The 18,019-nt window shown below is 33.7% G+C and overlaps 3 pseudogenes; 2 read left to right on the plus strand and 1 right to left on the minus strand.

The window, feature by feature from the left end:
* Positions 1-5: 5 nt before the first annotated feature.
* On the plus strand, positions 6-1,941 carry LOC114736910 (ABC transporter G family member 11-like; annotated as a pseudogene).
* An 87-nt stretch (positions 1,942-2,028) lies between these two features.
* On the plus strand, positions 2,029-6,551 carry LOC114736913 (phospho-2-dehydro-3-deoxyheptonate aldolase 2, chloroplastic-like; annotated as a pseudogene).
* Positions 6,552-7,547: 996 nt separating this feature from the next.
* Positions 7,548-8,842, minus strand: LOC114736922 (protein EXORDIUM-like 2; annotated as a pseudogene).
* Positions 8,843-18,019: the final 9,177 nt, after the last annotated feature.

Raw genomic sequence — 18,019 nt, forward strand, 5'->3', positions numbered from 1 at the left:
GAGAAATGGGTCTTCAAGACGCCATTAACACCAGAATTGGAGGTTGGGGTTTGTAAGGGAATCAGTGGAGGCCAAAAAGGAGAGTGAGTATTTGTATAGAGATCCTGACACGTCCAAGACTTCTGTTTCTTGATGAACCAACCAGTGGACTTGACAGTGCAGCCTCGTACTATGTCATGAGCAGAATCGCCAGCCTTGATCGAAAGGATGGGATTCAGAGGACCATTATTGCGTCTATTCATCAACCTAGTACTGAAGTCTTTCAGCTTTTATAATCTGTGTCTTCTTTCTTCCGGAAGAACTGTGTTCTTTGTCCTATTTCTGCAGCAAGTGAGGTCAGGGTTTAGATCCACATGTCTTGTTCTGATCTTCATGTTTCAATTATATACTGATGTACGCTGTTTTATGTTGTAGTTCTTTGCTTCAATGGATTTCCTTGTCCTGCTGTCCAGAATCCGTCCGATCATTTCTTGAAAACTATAAACAAGGATTTTGATGATCAGGTCTGCTTCGTGTTAGCCATTAAGCAACTAAACCCAGACATAATTTGACTGAGATTCTTACTGTTTAACAGGACATTGAATTGGGCTTCCCTGATCCTGAAAGGAAACCTACAGAAGAAGCAATAGAAATGCTTGTGAATCATACAAGTCTTCTAATTTCAACCAACAGTTCAAGCAGAAGTAGCAGCATTATCTGCACAGGTATGTCGAATCCGTATTCCATCCCTATCAAGAGCACAAATTTTATATGACCTCTATATAATATCCATGAAGAAAATAACCGTGTCTAACTTGATGTAGATATGAATAACTGACAATATGTTATCTAAAATGCAAAGAATAACATATCCTTCTCAAAAGATGATGATGGGCAATGTTTAATGCAATTGTGGGTTATAGGAAAGTGGAATGGTGGTGGAGAAGAAGAGAAAGAACGCATGCAAGCTTCCCTACTCAGTGCATTGTTCTTACAAGAGATCATTCTTGAACATGCGTCGTGATTTAGGCTATTACTGGTTACGCCTTATCATAATACATCGCTGTGGCGCTAGGTTTGGCCACCGTCTTCTACGATTTGGGCATGAGCACCGTGTCTATTCAAGTAAGAAAGAGTAACATATTGGAGCATGCTCTGACATTCTCCACTTTATATTTCTAATAGTTAATTTTTTTTTTTAAATCATTGTTTTCAGGATAGAGGTGGACTGCTTGCCTTGTGTCCTCCTTCATAACTTTCATGACCATTGGTGGCTTCCCTTCCTTGTGGAAGAGATGAAGGTGTGTGTGCATTATTTTCTCTTTGTTGAAGTCATCATATGAGCCTCAAGGTTTAAGTCTCCATATTCCTACTGATGCAGGTATTTGGAAGGGAAAGGCTAAATGGGCACTATGGAGTGATAGCGTATGTGATAGGGAACACCTTATCTTCGATCCCATATCTATTACTCGTCCTGTCATTCCGGGAGCCATAGCCTATTACCTCCCAGGCCTTCAAAATTCTGCTGAACACTTTATCTTCTTCTGCTGTGTCCTATTTTCATGTCTGATGTTAGTTGAAAGCCTGATGATGATAGTGGCTAGCATCGTCCCTAACTTCCTCATGGGAATTATCCGGTGCTGTCTTCAGGCATCATGATCCTCGCAGGAGGCTTCTTCAGATTGCCTAATGACCTTCCCAGAATCTTTTGGAAGTATCCTCTCTATTACATAGCCTTCCATAGATACGCCTACCAAGGACTGTTCAAGAACGAGTTTGAAGGACTGAGATTTGGTAATTTAAGTGGGGAAGAGATTCTGAGAACAATGGGAAGTTAACATGAGCTATTCTAAGTGGGTTGATCTTGCCATTCTTCTGGGGATGATCATTGTGTATAGAATTCTATTCTTGGTGATCATAAAGGGCACTGAGAAGATGAAGCCTTTAGTTGCTTCTTCTTAGCATTCAAGTCATAGCGAATCCAAAATGCTACTCCTTTAGGCGTGAATGGACTGCATAAATCAAATACGATAAGTAATTAGAATAATCATGTTTATGCCTGTGGTCATGTATTAGAATAAAACGTGTGTATTATATATATATATATATGGAACTTTCGCATGTGTTTTGAATATATGTTGCATCAAATAAAATTGTTGGGTTGAGTTTAAAATTTTTAACCTATGGGAACCAGTTATATATGCCCCCTTTTGAAGTTATATGCCACTTTTGCTTCTGCTAAAACACATGAATAAATAATTGTAGGTCGTTTATATTAAGTAAAAGCCATAATATTATACTAAATAAGGACTTAAAAATTTTCAGTGTGATGAGGGAAAAAATATTCTTCTGTACAAGCTTTTAAAACTTGTTCGAGAGAGGTGTAAAAAAAGATTATTTAATTACTATAATAAACTAATAAGTTGAGTTTGTGATGCATTGAGATAATGGTAAATGAAGGTCTATTAAGATATTTAGGTTTCTCTTATTAGTAGGATTGGAATTTTATGGTTTAATTTTTTCATTATCTTTCGTGGATTATTTAAGATTTATTTAAATCAATAAAATAATATATCTATATTTTCTTATCATTAAATTACTACTGCTTATATTTTTTTAGAACTCTCTTAAATATGTCAAAATGACTTTTAAATGAAAAATAAATAAACCACGTGTGTCTATTATATAAAGTAGTACGTACGTGTGTGGGTTCCTCGTACCATGTTTCCGTGCCTTCATGCACTTTAGGGGCCTTTGATCGCTTCAAATAAATCACACTATAAACAATTCGCAATCCAAAGCTTATATATCGTTCACCTTTGAATCCTTCTCTTCGCCATAGCTCTGTTTCGAGATGGCTCTCTCTTCTTCTTCGTCTCTCAAGGCCCATCACTTACAAACCTGCTCGTCACTCCTATCCTTCTTCTCCCTTTCCTACATTCCGCCACCTCTGGCCGCCCACCGGCGCTAGGTTCAATACAGTCGCGAATTCTACTGAGGCTTCGAAATCAGCCGTCCCTTCCACCGCGGGCACCGCCTCAATTCAGACGAAATGGTCGCTTGATAGTTGGAAGACCAAGAAGGCCCTTCAGCTTCCAGAGTATCCGGATCAAAATGAGCTCGATCAAGTCCTTAAAACCCTCGAATCTTACCCCCCCGTTGTATTCGCCGGAGAAATGAGGAGCCTCGAGGATAAAATAGCTCAGGCCGCCATGGGCAACGCTTTTCTCCTTCAGGGTGGGGATTGCGCTGAGAGCTTCAAGGAGTGCAATGCCAATTATATTCGTGATACCTTTCGCGTTATTCTTCAAATGAGCATTGTTTTGATGTTCGGTGCCCAGATGCCTATCATAAAGGTCTCTTTGAGTCTCTCTCTCTCTCTCTCTCTCTCATTCAATGATCATTCGGAGCAATTCAAGAATGCTGGAATTGGGAATTTCTTCCCAGTGGATTATCGGAAACTTGATATTTATTGTTGTTTGTATAAGTGGATTAATGAGCCATTTTGGATTTAAAAGGGGGGGGGTGTGTTGCTTCTGGGGTGTGAGGAGGGCGAAACTTCGAAACAGTCTGGTGAAAAAAGGGAACTTTGAAACAGTCTCTTGTCCGGGTGAATAAGTGAGCCGTTTTGGAGGAAAAGTAGAGAGCTGTTGTTGGGGTTGGTAATAACTATCAATCCAATGGAACTTTAAAAGTGGAGTGCTGTTCTTGGTGGTGATCAAGTTCTTCCTTTGAAAACCTCTCAATATCCGGGCTAAAAGTATTCCTAGAGCTGTGACTGAAACTGATTTTTGTCCCTATTCATCAATGATTATACATATACACATATATTATATATATTGAATGGGATTGATCACATAGATACTTGAATTGTTGACTTAGGTTGGAAGAATGGCAGGTCAATTTGCAAAGCCAAGATCAGAGCCGTACGAGGAGAGGGATGGAGTGAAGCTGCCAAGTTATAAGGGTGATATTTGTGAATGGTGATGCATTTCGGAAGCATCAAGAGTTCCAGATCCAAAGAGAATGGAAAGAGCTTACTGTCAATCAGTTGCTACTCTCAATCTTCTGAGGGCCTTTGCCACTGGAGGCTATGCTGCCATACAAAGGGTCCCAATGGAATCTAGATTTTATGGATCACAACGAGCAGGGTGACAGGTATGGTTTTTATATTTTCTCTTCTGTAATTTGTTTGTCATTTAAGTTAGATATAAGTATTTTTGCCTTACTTTCTTTTGAGAATTGTAGGATGAGCCTTGAAATAACAGTCAGATTGCCTCCGTGTAATCCTAGAGATCATGGGTTCAAATCTTTATTAAAAAAAAAAACCTCTGTCACTTGTTTGGATAAATCTGCGTATATTTGCCTCTCCCCAGATCCCACCTGGCGGAAGCCTTGTACACCGGGCCACCTTTCTTTCCCTTTTGAGAATTGAATCAATTCTTTTGCTTTTACTTGGAAGATAATGGAAGACTGAAGGGGGTGGATGGAAATCAAGAGGCTTTCTGAATCATTTTCCGTTGTTTCTGTTTCTATTTCTGAATGAACTCCTGGGACTGGTGGGAAAAGGCTGATTAAATCCAGAAAAGATTGAATAGGAAGTAAGACTTCATCCTGTTTTGCCTGCAGTTAGAGTAAAATGGAATGACTGTATCTGAGATACACCCCTTGGCATATTTCTTGTGCTTTTCTAAAGTTCAGCAATGAAGTGAATCAGGATTGGATTTCATCATAATCCAATGGATATTTAATCACAATCTTTTCAAAATGTAAAATTTAATCTAGCCATTCTAGTCCAATTTCAAGAACTGGCAAATTTTGGAGTTTTTCTGCAGAACATCAGAAGATCATTGTATTTGCTCAGGAATTCTTCTGCTACTTACTATTCTATTTGCTCATTCTGGTGTGTCCTAACAGGTATCGCGAATTGGCTTGCCGAGTGGATGAAGCCATTGGCTTCATGATTGCAGCTGGATTCACAGATGAGCATCCAATCATGACCACGACAGATTTTTGGACCTCCCATGAGTGTTTGCTTCTGCCTTATGAGCAAGCACTTACTAGGGAGGATTCTACTACAGGGCTTCACTATGATTGCTCAGCTCACATGCTATGGGTTGGAGAACGCACTCGACGACTTGATGGTGCTCATGTTGAGTTTTTAAGAGGAGTTTCTAATCCACTTGGCATCAAGGTATTGTATTATTTTTGTTTATCTCCTTGTGCTCTTTGGAAAAAAGACAAAATGATATTAAAAGGAATAAGTTTTACAGATTACGATAAGATAATATAGATAAAATGTAACAATTGTTAGAAAAAGTTAGTAATAAAGGAGAAATATCCTGACAAACTTTACAGATAGAGGCTCCGCTGGGAAGCATTTCTTCACAAAATTAGTAGTTAATGATCTCTTTTTATCTTCTTCTAGAAGATTAGAATTATGTATCCAAAAAGACACAATGGAAGCTTTAATCCCAGAAAATCTGAACTGCGAACGGTGAACTGTGCGTTGCCTTAGCATGTGCTTTGAACTGTGAACTTTGAACTTAGAACTACTTCTGACTCCAAAGACACAATGGAAGCTTAATTCCCAGAAAATCTGAAATTATAAGATCCTGTAGCCTCAAGATTTTGATTTTTTGGAATTAAAAGCTACTCCAAGCTGAGAATTTGGATCCTCTAACATTAGAAGTATCCTAGTGAAGGAAACGGTGGTGTACAAATGTCAGAGTAAGAGTGTGAATGGAGCTTAGTCCCCTTTTTTTTTCCCTTCCATCTCTTTAATTTCACAAGTTCTTTGCAAGCATTTTACTCTAGAGGATCCAATCAGAGTTCCTTCTCAAGATTTTAACTTTAGAAGATCCACACCAGAGGATTTTAGCTTCAAGCTGTAGTGTCCTGTTCCAGATGGTGATTTGAAAGGAAAAAAATGCAAACTTTCTTTGCTTTTTCACAGGTGAGCCATAAGATGGATCCTGATGAACTGGTGAAGCTGATAGATATATTGAATCCAAAGAACAAAGCTGGAAGAATAACAGTGATAGTAAGAATGGGAGCTGATAATCTGAGAGTGAAACTGCCACATCTAATCAGAGCAGTTCGCAGAGCAGGCCAAATTGTGACATGGGCCAGTGATCCCATGCATGGCAACACCATCAAAGCTCCATCTGGACTCAAAACTCGCTCCTTTGATTGTATCAGAGTAATCTTCTCATATCCTTTTCTTCTTTCTTTATATATTTCTCTATGTTGTTATAAAGCTTGAAGCTGAGAATTTGATTTGGAATTTGTGGGGTCTGTGGTAGGCTGAGCTGAGAGCATTTTTTGATGTGCATGAGGAAGAAGGAAGCTACCCAGGAGGAGTTCATCTAGAAATGACGGGTCAGAATGTGACAGAATGCGTGGGAGGCTCAAGAACTGTGACTTATGATGACCTGACTTCACGCTACCACACCCACTGTGATCCCAGGCTTAATGCTTCACAGTCTCTTGAACTTGCTTTTAAGATTGCTCAGAGACTCCGCAGATCAAGGCTTACCTCTCTCCACTCTCTTGCCTCTCTTTCAAATTAACCCACAAAACTTTACCTTTCAAATATACTGGCAATAAAGCCACTAGCTACTATAATGACATGAGAGTTTCAGTGTAAGTGAAAGGACCGATTCTATTTTTTCTCTTGCCTCCCATTCAAATTACCCGCAAAACTTTACCTTTCAAATCTAGGAATAAAGTTAATTGCTACTATAGTGATATGCAAGTTTCATTGTAAGTGAAAGTTTGGATTCCATCTCATTTGTAAGCTGAAGGCTTACCTCACTCCACTCTCTTGCCTCTCTCTTTTAAATTACCCACAAAACTTACCTTTCAAGTGTAGCAATAAAATTTTGGTCTTTGATGTATTTACTTGTTTCTGCAATAAGCACCAGTGGGGCAGTTTCATTTCACGCATCATAAATTTTCAATTTTGATCAATTTGAAAAGGTGGTTTCTTTATGGGAGTGTGGCCTGGCAGTAACTGGTAACCACTGAGTGGAAGCAAGCTCCATTAATGACAAGAACTATCTTTTACGTGAGAAAGGTACTTTTTTCCGCCCAAAGAACAGCAACTTGATAATTCATCGAGTGATTCATCAGAAATAATGATAATAATTCATCAAGTTGCCAACTTTTTTTTTGACACATGAATTACACATGATGAAATATGCAGGAAAAAGTCTCTGAACTCCTTCACACGCCAACTTGTGTGTGTGATTTGAAAGATTTCACCTTCATCTAATAAAAGTAGACATTTTACTCCGCAAGCCCCATCAATTCAAACAAACAAACAAAGGCAATTAATTTGGCTTTCTTTATTCAGATGAATCAGTTCTTCCCCTCATCATTTACTGTACCTCACCATGATGATGCTCTTCCTCCTCTCTGACCCCACCAAACACTAAAATATCAAATTTTTCTTGAGCAAATCCATCCATTTCTTCTAAACAAACAAAGCCTATGCTTTCCCCTACTATTATTCTAGTAAATGAAAGCCAACACAATATACCAATTTCATTCACTTGCTCGGGAAACAAACACCCCATTGGAAGTTTAAATTTAAGAAGTAGCTTGAAAAGAACGTAAACCCATGGCTCTTATAATATAGTAATTATATGATTTTTATTTATTCCTCATTTTGCATATTTTTAACATGATGTTCCTCTTTCAAGAGAGCCACAGAATTTACACGTCACACTTAATGACAAATACTGATCCAAACTTCAAAGGCCTATGAACAATCAGACAAATTACTACATGTTTCATTGCAGCTTTTGTTTTCCCTCCATTTCATAACATCATCATCCCCTGCATTCGTCCCTACCCATCCATATCTACACCCGCTCCATCGGATTCCGCCACGTGTAAAGTTAGCCATCATCGTCCTCGTCAGCTCAAACCAGAGTCTTGCACGCCGAGCTCTGAGGGTCCCACATCGCCGGAAGCAAATACTTCCGGCCGTTGGCGCCGTGTGCATTGTAGCTCGCCCCGGTTGTCTTGTCTACCAGAGCCCGGCCCGGATATCCGGGATACGACCCGCTCCCGAAAGTCCCAGTACAAGCCGATACAGCCTCGAGCGGCGCCGTAGGTGGACCCTGGAAGTAGCCATTGTTGAAGGGGTTCGTCACGGTGCCGGCCAGCAAGGTGGCCAAGTTATGATCATTCCGTCAACACCGACGTCACCGTTCGGCGCCACCAACGGCGGAGTCTGCGGGCCATACATGGGCTGGTGGAATGGCCACGCGCATTGACCTGGACACCGAGTCTCGGGATTCCCAACCCAGACAAAAGTTCTGCGAGGCTTACCTCCCACAGGTCGGATCGCCCCGTGAGTACCACATCGGCTGACGCAGAACCCGTCGACGGCAACATCCTTGGCACTGAGGACGACGGTGATAGAGTCAAGCTCGTTGAACTTGGACGCCAACGCGATCAAGTGCCTCGACCTGAGGAACTTACCAAGAGAGTACGTCTCGTGGAGGTATTGCTTCCCTACGACGAGAGCAGAGGATCCGCCCTTGTACTTCCCGGTGGTGCCCACCATGTGGCCGCCGAAGGAAGTGGAGCCTTCGGGGAGTTTAAGGATTCTATGAAGTCCCGATTATGGACCGTTGGATGGGAGTGAAGGTTCCATACCAGACAAGATTAACGGTGATCTTCCCCTTCAGGAGCTCGCCGTTGTGGTACTTGAGCACCAAGGGCTGTTGCTGTACCAGAGCCCCCTCAGCCACAAGCCACAGCCACAACACAGTGAAGAAGACAATGGCATGATGGTAAATAAGAGGCATTTTCGAGGTCAAACTCAGAACAACCGTATCAGAGAAGGATTATCCAAAGAGCAAGGTGAAGACGAATAAGCAGGATGGGCTATTTATATACGCAGGAAGAGGATGCCTGATCCAGCTGTACTGAGAGAGTTGTCATTATAATACCCTTCCACGTGGCGGATTCTAATTGGTCTCCACATTTCGTCAACTGTGCCGGACTGTGAGCTTCTGACATGTCGTGACGTGGCGGTCTAAATGATAGCGACGTTGGAGTCCAGAACTCTATGTTCCCAGAGGAAGTGAAATGACGGATTTGACCTCACTCTTGATATATATCCACAATCCGTCGATCCCTGTGGATCCAAATCCAATGCACCATGCATTTCAGGGCAAGTTCGAACCCAATAACGTGGGCCCCAATCAGGAATATTTAGGCAATCAGGGCCGTTGGATTTGAATGAGAGGGATGTGATTGGGAAGAAGGCGGGGGAGGGAATAACGATGACGTCATGTTCAGAGTTTGAGGAAGCGGTATTCGAATACAGAGGGATTTATGGTAATAAAATATAAGGACGCATGATGGTGGCAGTGAATGAGTTAAAAAAATAAAAGCATAGGCTTTTGTTGGGAAGCAGTGTGTGGAAGGGGGCCAGTGCAGCGCCAGAGGTTAGGGTGGGGCCCGGTGGAGTGAGGGTTTTGAGAATCTAGAAACGTCAGCTTATTCAATAATGGCGAAATAGTAATTTAATGGTCTTAGAAATCAAATTATATTATATTATTAGTGACTATTAACATTTGTTGCACGAAGAAAATGTTACTCTCTCCGTTCCTTATTATAAGAGACATTTGATGTTTATGGTATGTTTCTATATATAAGAGACACTTAAAAATTGTCTCTAGTTTTTTGTATTGATTTTTTATTTTACCCCTATTTATTTTGTCTCCTACTTATACTCTCTCCCTCTCACTTCTCTTTCTTTTAATAATTTAATTGTTCTCTCTCATACTCTCTCTTTATTAATAGGGGTATTGTTAGAAAAAAATATTATACTTTTTACACATTAACTGTCCTCAACTAATTTTAACTGTTTTTTTTATCAACGTAATTTGGTTTTTATCTCTTATAATAGAAACGGAGAGAGTAATATTTTTCACTACTAAATATAAAACTTATTTTATAATATAAATTATTTTATAAAGTAAGTTTTATATTTAAAATTAGAAAAATATTTTTTATATTATTTTATTTTTTATATTTATTTATTTATTAAATAATTTTTCTACGTTGATATGTTGCACGTGTTAAAAGTTTTATTAAAAAATAGTTTAAATATATATAATTAATAAAGTATATTTTTTAAAAAATAACATATATTTATTAAAAATAACTAATTTAATTAATTTTTAATATTTATACATTAATTATTTAATTCTTATATTAAAAACTAAATATGGTGTTAAAACTTAATTCGAGTCACAACCGATATAGCTAGTAAATCAATGAACATATATGAACTAATCTCTTAGTCCATTGAGAGTTTCTAATGAATTAATTTAATTAGATATTATAACTTTTTTAGATTTGAGTAATTTCATTATGTTGGATTACGTATGATTTATATATGAAAATTAATATATTTTATTTAAATAATGCTCTTTTTATATATAATTTAATTTAATTATATTACTCCTCCGATCCTTAATATAGGACCCAATCCTTGAGTTAGTTTTGGTCCTAAATATAAGACTCATTCCTCATATTTATCAATTTTCTCTAAATTACCCCTATGAATACTCCTTCAATCATAATTAAGTATAAGAGAGAGGAGGGGTGTTAAGAAAGATGGCTATGGTATTTTAGGAAAAATGTGTCACTTTTCTTATAATTAACTAACTTACCTAACTTCCTTAATATAATCAAATTAGTTAAATAGGTCTTATATTAGGACCGGAGGAGTATTTTTAATTGTGATTAGTGTGACGTTGTTTAAATCACGACCATTAAACTATGATCTTAATAAACTCAATGACCAATCAAATTTTTAATCTGGAAAATTGTGGATGTTTTGGATTTTATATGTTTTGAGTTTACTCTTCTAGACTTCTCGTCCTATTTTAGGACAGATAGAGAAATATTTTTTTGTCATATTTTATAATATTAAGAGAAATTTTTTATACAGATATGTAATTTTGTTTTTTATTTGTTATGTTGACTTTATTTACACAAGATATAATGTATATCAGATAAAGACAAAGTTAAAAAGTTATCAAATTTTAAATAAGAATTGAATAAGTTGAAATTTTTTCTTAATATATGTGAATAGATTTAAAATGACTTATAATTAGGATAAGAGGAGAGCTGCCTTGTTTTCTTTGTGATAATTCTTTTAAACCGTCTCTGTTTTGAAATCCTCAATCCAAACGTACAAATTGGGACAGCTCCATAGGAAAGATAAAAGTGTGTGATGAAAATTATTTACAAACATAATTGCCATAAATAAAACTTTCATATTAATAGTGAGATTTTGGCATGCATGCATTTGGATCTGAAAATAAAATTATAAAGTGGCTCAACAAAAGTGATGAAAATTGAAAAGAAGCAACATCTTCATATCCACTGTATTTGACCTCTATGTAAAAGAAACTGCTTTTTCCTAAATAATAATAATAATAATAATAATATAACTGATGTGGAGGATGAGAACTCAAATTTGATAATTATTAAGAAAATTTAAAAGATTACTATACTCCCTCAAATCTATAATATAAGTTATTTTAACTGATTTATCGATATTAAAAAATGATAGCTAATTCATTAAATTTATTTTAAATTAACTTTTGTAATTTTATTCATATTAAATGAGGCTGTGAAAGAAATGGAAAAATATAAAGAGTCACATCTAAGCATTAATTGTAGGGATACAATTGATAAATATCCATCAATTACTTTTAACGTAACTTAGGTCCTGTTTGAAATCACATAAGTTAAGACAAAACTTTTCTTATATCTTATCCCGCATTTCATAATAACAATTTAAACGGACTCTTATATTTTGAACTAAGCTATTTTTAACTTATATTATGGATCAGATTGAGTATAAAATTTTGGACAATACTTATATTAAATTCTTTATATCTATTGTGTTATTCAATCACGCATAACTATATATCATATTTTAAAAATATTTAATTATAAATCTATACGAAAAAAAGACAAATTATCATATGTAATTTAAAAAACTTGACATAAAAGGTATAAATACTTAATCTAAGGAATCATCGTCATCATTTTTTTGACCAGAGCGTCATCATTATTTCTATTATTTAAAAAAGAAAAGGATATGAATTAATGTAAAATGAGAGAGAAAAAGAAGGGGGTCACTTGCAGAAATGAAGGGAAATGCGAAAGGGGGGGTCACGGGAAACGTCGGCACAGAACAAGACGAACCTTTGCTTTGTTCTTTATCCGTTTTTCTCAGGCTATCGATTTTTTTTAATTTACATTAAATATCTGAATGAAAAAAGTGTCGATGAGGACCCGGATCATTATCTTATATTTTTTATAATTTAATAATTTTTAATTTTTCTGCGTCAATTTCGTCACAGAAAAATTTCTCGTTATTATTTAACGGAGTGTTTTGTGTTGTAAATCTTACCAGAGGTGAGCAACAAACCCATTACCCACTAGTCCGCTTATAACCCATGAAATTTTTACCCATTTAAGCCCATCCAATTAGCCCAAATAAGAGATTATAAATGGGCGGACTTAAATGGGCAAGGTAGCCCATTAAACGAGTTAGGCTATGGGCAAGGTACTGGGCTACCTATACCTGCCCGTTTAAGTTTTAATTTTTTAAAAATATTTTTATTCTTCATTTAATTGATGATATTATTTCTCATTCATCTTTTATCAAACCTTCATGCTTGTTTAAGCCTTTATTTTATCCTTTAGGAGAAAGTTGGAACTTTCAAAATTTATGAGACTTTATAATTGGTAACTACTTTTATGATTTTATCAAACTTTGATTGTTTGCGAATCTAACTGAGGTTGTGTGATTGAATATGATTGATATTATTTCATATTTGATTTGCTATTTGGCATGTAAAATTTATTGACAGCTTCATAAAGTTACATATATAAAATAACTATACTGAAAAAAAATTTAAAAAATAAATGGGTTACCCGTAACCCGGTTAGCTCAATGGGCTGCCCCGTAACCCATTTAATATGGGTTAAATGGGCTATTACCAAGTTATGGGTTAGCCCATGCCCATTATAAATAATGGGCGGGTTATGGGTTAACCTTCGGGTTAGCCCACCTCATTCATTACTCAGCCCTATTTCTTACTTCATATTTTATTTTTATCTTCTTTGTAGATTTTAAAAATAATATTCATATTCATATACTTCTCTTGTCCTCGTTATAAGGAATATTCCTTTTTCAGCTATTATAAGGAAGGTTCTAAAGATTTTCTTGGCCCAAATATATAAAATGTTCTGAAAAAATATTTCATGGTTTTGTATTTTTGCTTCTCAGTTTTAGTGGAAGATTCATATCATTTTGTCAAAAATGTACAATAAGATTTTTTTTAAATTTTATTTACAAATTTAATAACATAACAGTACAACATTTTATTAATATGATGAAGATGAATAATTTTTTAGGAAAAAAATGACAAAATGCTTGGTAAATTATTTAAAATGTTATATAGGTGATTTTTACATCTCAAAACCATTATGAAAATAGTTAACATTACTTATTTATTATTTTAAAATTAATAAATATTTTTTGTCATTTTTCTTTTTTCTTCCCTAGTGACAGGACTAGAATACTTCTTTATCTAATATTGTTCAACATTTTTTTTTTTTGCTTCATGCTTTCCTACCCTTTTTTTTTCCCTCAGTGGCTTCTTCTTATTCCTTTTATGCAGGTCTCTTGGGAGTAGTTTTAGTTCTGTGGTTTGAATTTCTTCGTACCCAATCTTCATTTTTTTTATTAACATCATTTTATCTTTTTTTTTGAAAAAATATAATTATAATTTAGTTTTTTTAGTAATTTTGATTAATTTTTAAAATTTATTAGAATCACGATTGTCTTTATTATTCAAAAATAAATTTTCATAATTACTTAAAATTTAGTTAATAATTAAATGCTCATAATTGCCAACCTCAAAGGTTTAATTGAATGAAAAACCTTAGGTAAAATTACTTATATTTATTATATCAAGTTCTCCAATTATATATGGCCATATATCTTTTTTTGTTTCATATGAATTTATAATTAAATGCTACTTGATTGGGGACCTGAACATAACTGATACTCCTCTGGTCCTATTTATAGGGTAGAAATAGAAGTTTTTTTTGCCTATTTATAAATCACTTCATTAATTTTTCAGCATAAATGTACTATTTTACTTTTTATTTATTATAACGTAGATAGTTATCTCTTTTGAAATGTGCATATATTAAATATAGGTAAAAATTGTTATATTTTAATAGAGAGCTAATGTATTTTAAGGTTTTTTTTATCTGTGTGAAACATGTTGGAAGTGACTTATATAAATAGGATGAAATATGTTGAAAGTCACTTTCAGGCTCTAGCATGTTTCACACAGACCAAGAAAAATCTTAAACTTTATTACCTCTCAATTAAAATTTAATAATTTCTTAACTTTATTTCTATTTAATATATATTATATCTTATATAAACAAAGTTAACATAATAATAAATGAAGATTAAAATTGTAAATCTATACAAAATTTTTTTTCTCATACCTTATAAAAAAGACAAAAAAAATCTTCGTTCTCTATCTTATAAATAAAACAAGATGAGTATAATTTATATAAAAAAAAACTTAATGTAAGCATTGTTCTCATTGAATTATGAAAGCAAATCTTGTTAAGACAAGTTAAGTTCTTTTTTTTAAAAAAAATGAAGACGAAAAGCAGAGAAAAAAAGAGTGAAAAAAGAGTAGGAAAAAAGTCCTATTAGTTTTTTTTTTAGACTGAAAAAAAAATTAGTAGTTTAATTTAGAAAGAAGGAGGACAACAGCCACGTCACCCCTTACTTCTTGTGAACCTTATCCATAACATCATTCTCTTCTCTTCCTTTTATTACTTTTCTGTACTCAACTTGCCGTCCTTTTTCCCCCAGGGTTCCCAAGTCAAGATTATCCATAGATGGAGGAGAGCAAAATTAAATCCAGAGAGATTTTTAGGATTTGAAATTTTAACTTATAAGTAACGTAATTTAATTTATAAATCTAAAAAGATAATTTAAATGTAAATGGTTAATTTTGGCTTATAAACTTGAGTTGTAAATATAATTTTTTTTTGAGACTTCTCTGTATTAAACTTTCACAATCAGAAACTATAGGTCATCTTTTCCATTCTTTGATGTGTTTCCCTGGTTTTCATTATTAAAAATATATGTTAATTTGCTTTTTACAATAAATGTATCTGCAAAAAATTCATTAATATATAGAAATTCATATTATTCATAATTTATACATAATTTATTTTTTCTAATTTTCCTTTCCATTTCGAATATGCATGTTCCATCTTATATTCATCCTCATTATATATCTATGTATGTATGTATATATTCTCTCTATTTCTGCATAGACATCACACAAGACAGTCCGATTGGGTCAAAAGTTTTTAATAGAAATCACGGGTATCAATCAAAGAAAACAAGGATCACAGTTATGTACATGTGATTCATAAGATTCCTTAAATTTATTAAATAATGTGCGTTGTATCATTGTTTATTATTGCTCTTTTCTATATTTAAATATAGATACGAGGTTTATTTTTCATTCAATTTCCCTATCTCTTCTATACCTTCTTACATTTGATTAGTTTAATGGACCCGGCCGCCAAAACCAAAAAATTGGTGGAGAATAATGATGACAATTTCATTTAAAATTCTATAGAATTTCAGTGATACTTTGTTTGTAACATTGAATTTGATCAGTAAGATTAGCTGTTCACGTGCTGCTAATAATAATCTCATAAATATTACGGTTCTAAATATAAGATCTAATTTGTAGTGTAATTTACACTACAAAATAGATTTTATATTTAGGACTTGGTGAGTATTTAAAACAATAAGAAAAAATTTCCTGTTTTTGTTTTTAATGAAACCATTTGTATATTGAGACCTAACTTCTTCTTTCTTTTTTTTTTTGAACCAAGGACAAAATGAAATTAAGTAAAAGAAAGTTACGGTTTACAAAAGAATAATAAGCCTACAAATAAGGAAATAAAGCTAAGAAAGCAATCTTTAGAAATAACATTGATATTGTAGCAAGAAAAATCATGCAAGAGGGAGAGAATTACTGGGCAATTAATAAGAGTATGGCTGCTGGTGCTGCATTTTGGAATCTGAAGGAAGCGCTTGTTTTGAGACATACCTTTTAGACGAAAGCACTTTCACTGAAATGACAAAAAGTCCACAATTTTCTACTGCAATTAATTACTAGATGAGGCCAAAAAAGAATATTATTTACTTGCTAGATAGAATTATGAGATTACACAAGGTACAGATTTTTATACCGATAATTAATTAATATGTAAAAAAATAAGTCATCAATTATTTTTCATATATTATTGTTGACTTTTATTATAAGAACTAGTTGATTAATTTGAATAGATTAAAAAAATTAGTTAAATTAGATATTTGTAATAAATAAGTGTTGTCTTTCTTAAAATATTCTTACTAATTATATATATTAGCTAAAACTACTCTTTGATAAAACATTTAACATGTATAACTGTTATAAAGACTATATTAGTAAAAACAGATAAATATGATAGATAAAATTGATTGGGGTTTTATATTTAGATATATATCTCTCTTACCTAGTACCATTTTTAGATTTTTTTATTTATATTTTTAAAATTTAATTATTACTTTTTTGGGGCCATCTCTTTAATTAGGAATGCATAATATTCACCTGACATATCTTCCATTATTTGCTCTTTATCTATCCAATTTTTTAAAAGAGAAAATAAAAAAAGAAACTAAAAATTATTAAATGTTAAATAAAAAATATCAACCAAAATTTGTTATTATTTGTAAATTCAGGATTGTTAATATCAAATAAAGTATCGTTATTAAAACTGATTTGAAATTTAGCAATTTTAATTTTTTTTAATTATTTTCTCTTTTTAAAATTGGATAAAGTTGTTTGGATGACAGTATCAAAAGGGTCAAAACACAAGTCGAAAGACAAAAGGTTAGGCCCACCATACGCGCATCCATCGCGCAAAATTTGATAAATAATTTATTTTAAAGAAAATTGGTGAAAATTTTTTTATATAAAATTTTATAGATCACGTACAATTTGACTTTTTGTGTATAACAATACATCAATTATATTTTTACTAAAATACTATAAACAGTAAAATAAATTATCTAAACACTACATGGTGAAAATATTTACCAAGATACTATGATAAAAATTATTCTTACTAAGAACATTTTTTTTTATATTATCCGGCACTAAATATTAGCATTTCTCCTAGTAGGTTTTCAAATTTTAATTTGTTACGTTGTGAGAGACTAATATCTTTCATCAAACTCAATCCTATAGCGAGTTTAAATTTACATAAAAGTTTCAAATCTAACACAATTTTTTTTAATAAAAAATCAAAATCATTCCTCCTTAGTGAAAATATGTAAGAGAGGCGACTCAGTCATTCCTCCTTTCCTCGCTGATTCTCCTAAAACATTGTTATGAAGATAAAACATTCAACAGAAGACAAAGAAAATCAATTGCCTGGAGTTTGAGTATTTGATGTATTATACTATCTCTGATCCTTAATATAAAACTTTGTTTGATTTTTATTTTGATTTTAAATATCAGATCCTGGTCTATTTTGTCTCTCAAATTTATTATTTTTTTCCTGGTAGTCCTTTTAACAATGGTAATTTTAGCCAATACACTTGATTAGCAAGGATATTTTAGAAAAGACAATACTTATTTATTATAAATAACTAACTTAACTTTTTTTTAATCTCTTTAAATTAATCAATTAGAACTGGAAGTAGTAATTATCAAGGTGATATTCAAAGAGTAATAATTATCTAGGAGAGAGAGAACGTTTTAAATTTGAAAATACGCCCCCGACTGACCGTTTCACTGTACTCACACAAGAGGCAGAATCTCCAGGATACTCGTAGTAATTACTCACGCGCGCACAGACTATAGAAACACAACCGATTTAAGTTGGT

Source organism: Neltuma alba, unplaced genomic scaffold (assembly GCF_004799145.2).
Source record: "Neltuma alba isolate B1F8T4 unplaced genomic scaffold, ASM479914v2 tig00013384_pilon, whole genome shotgun sequence".
NCBI classification, from domain to species: Eukaryota; Viridiplantae; Streptophyta; class Magnoliopsida; order Fabales; family Fabaceae; genus Neltuma; species Neltuma alba.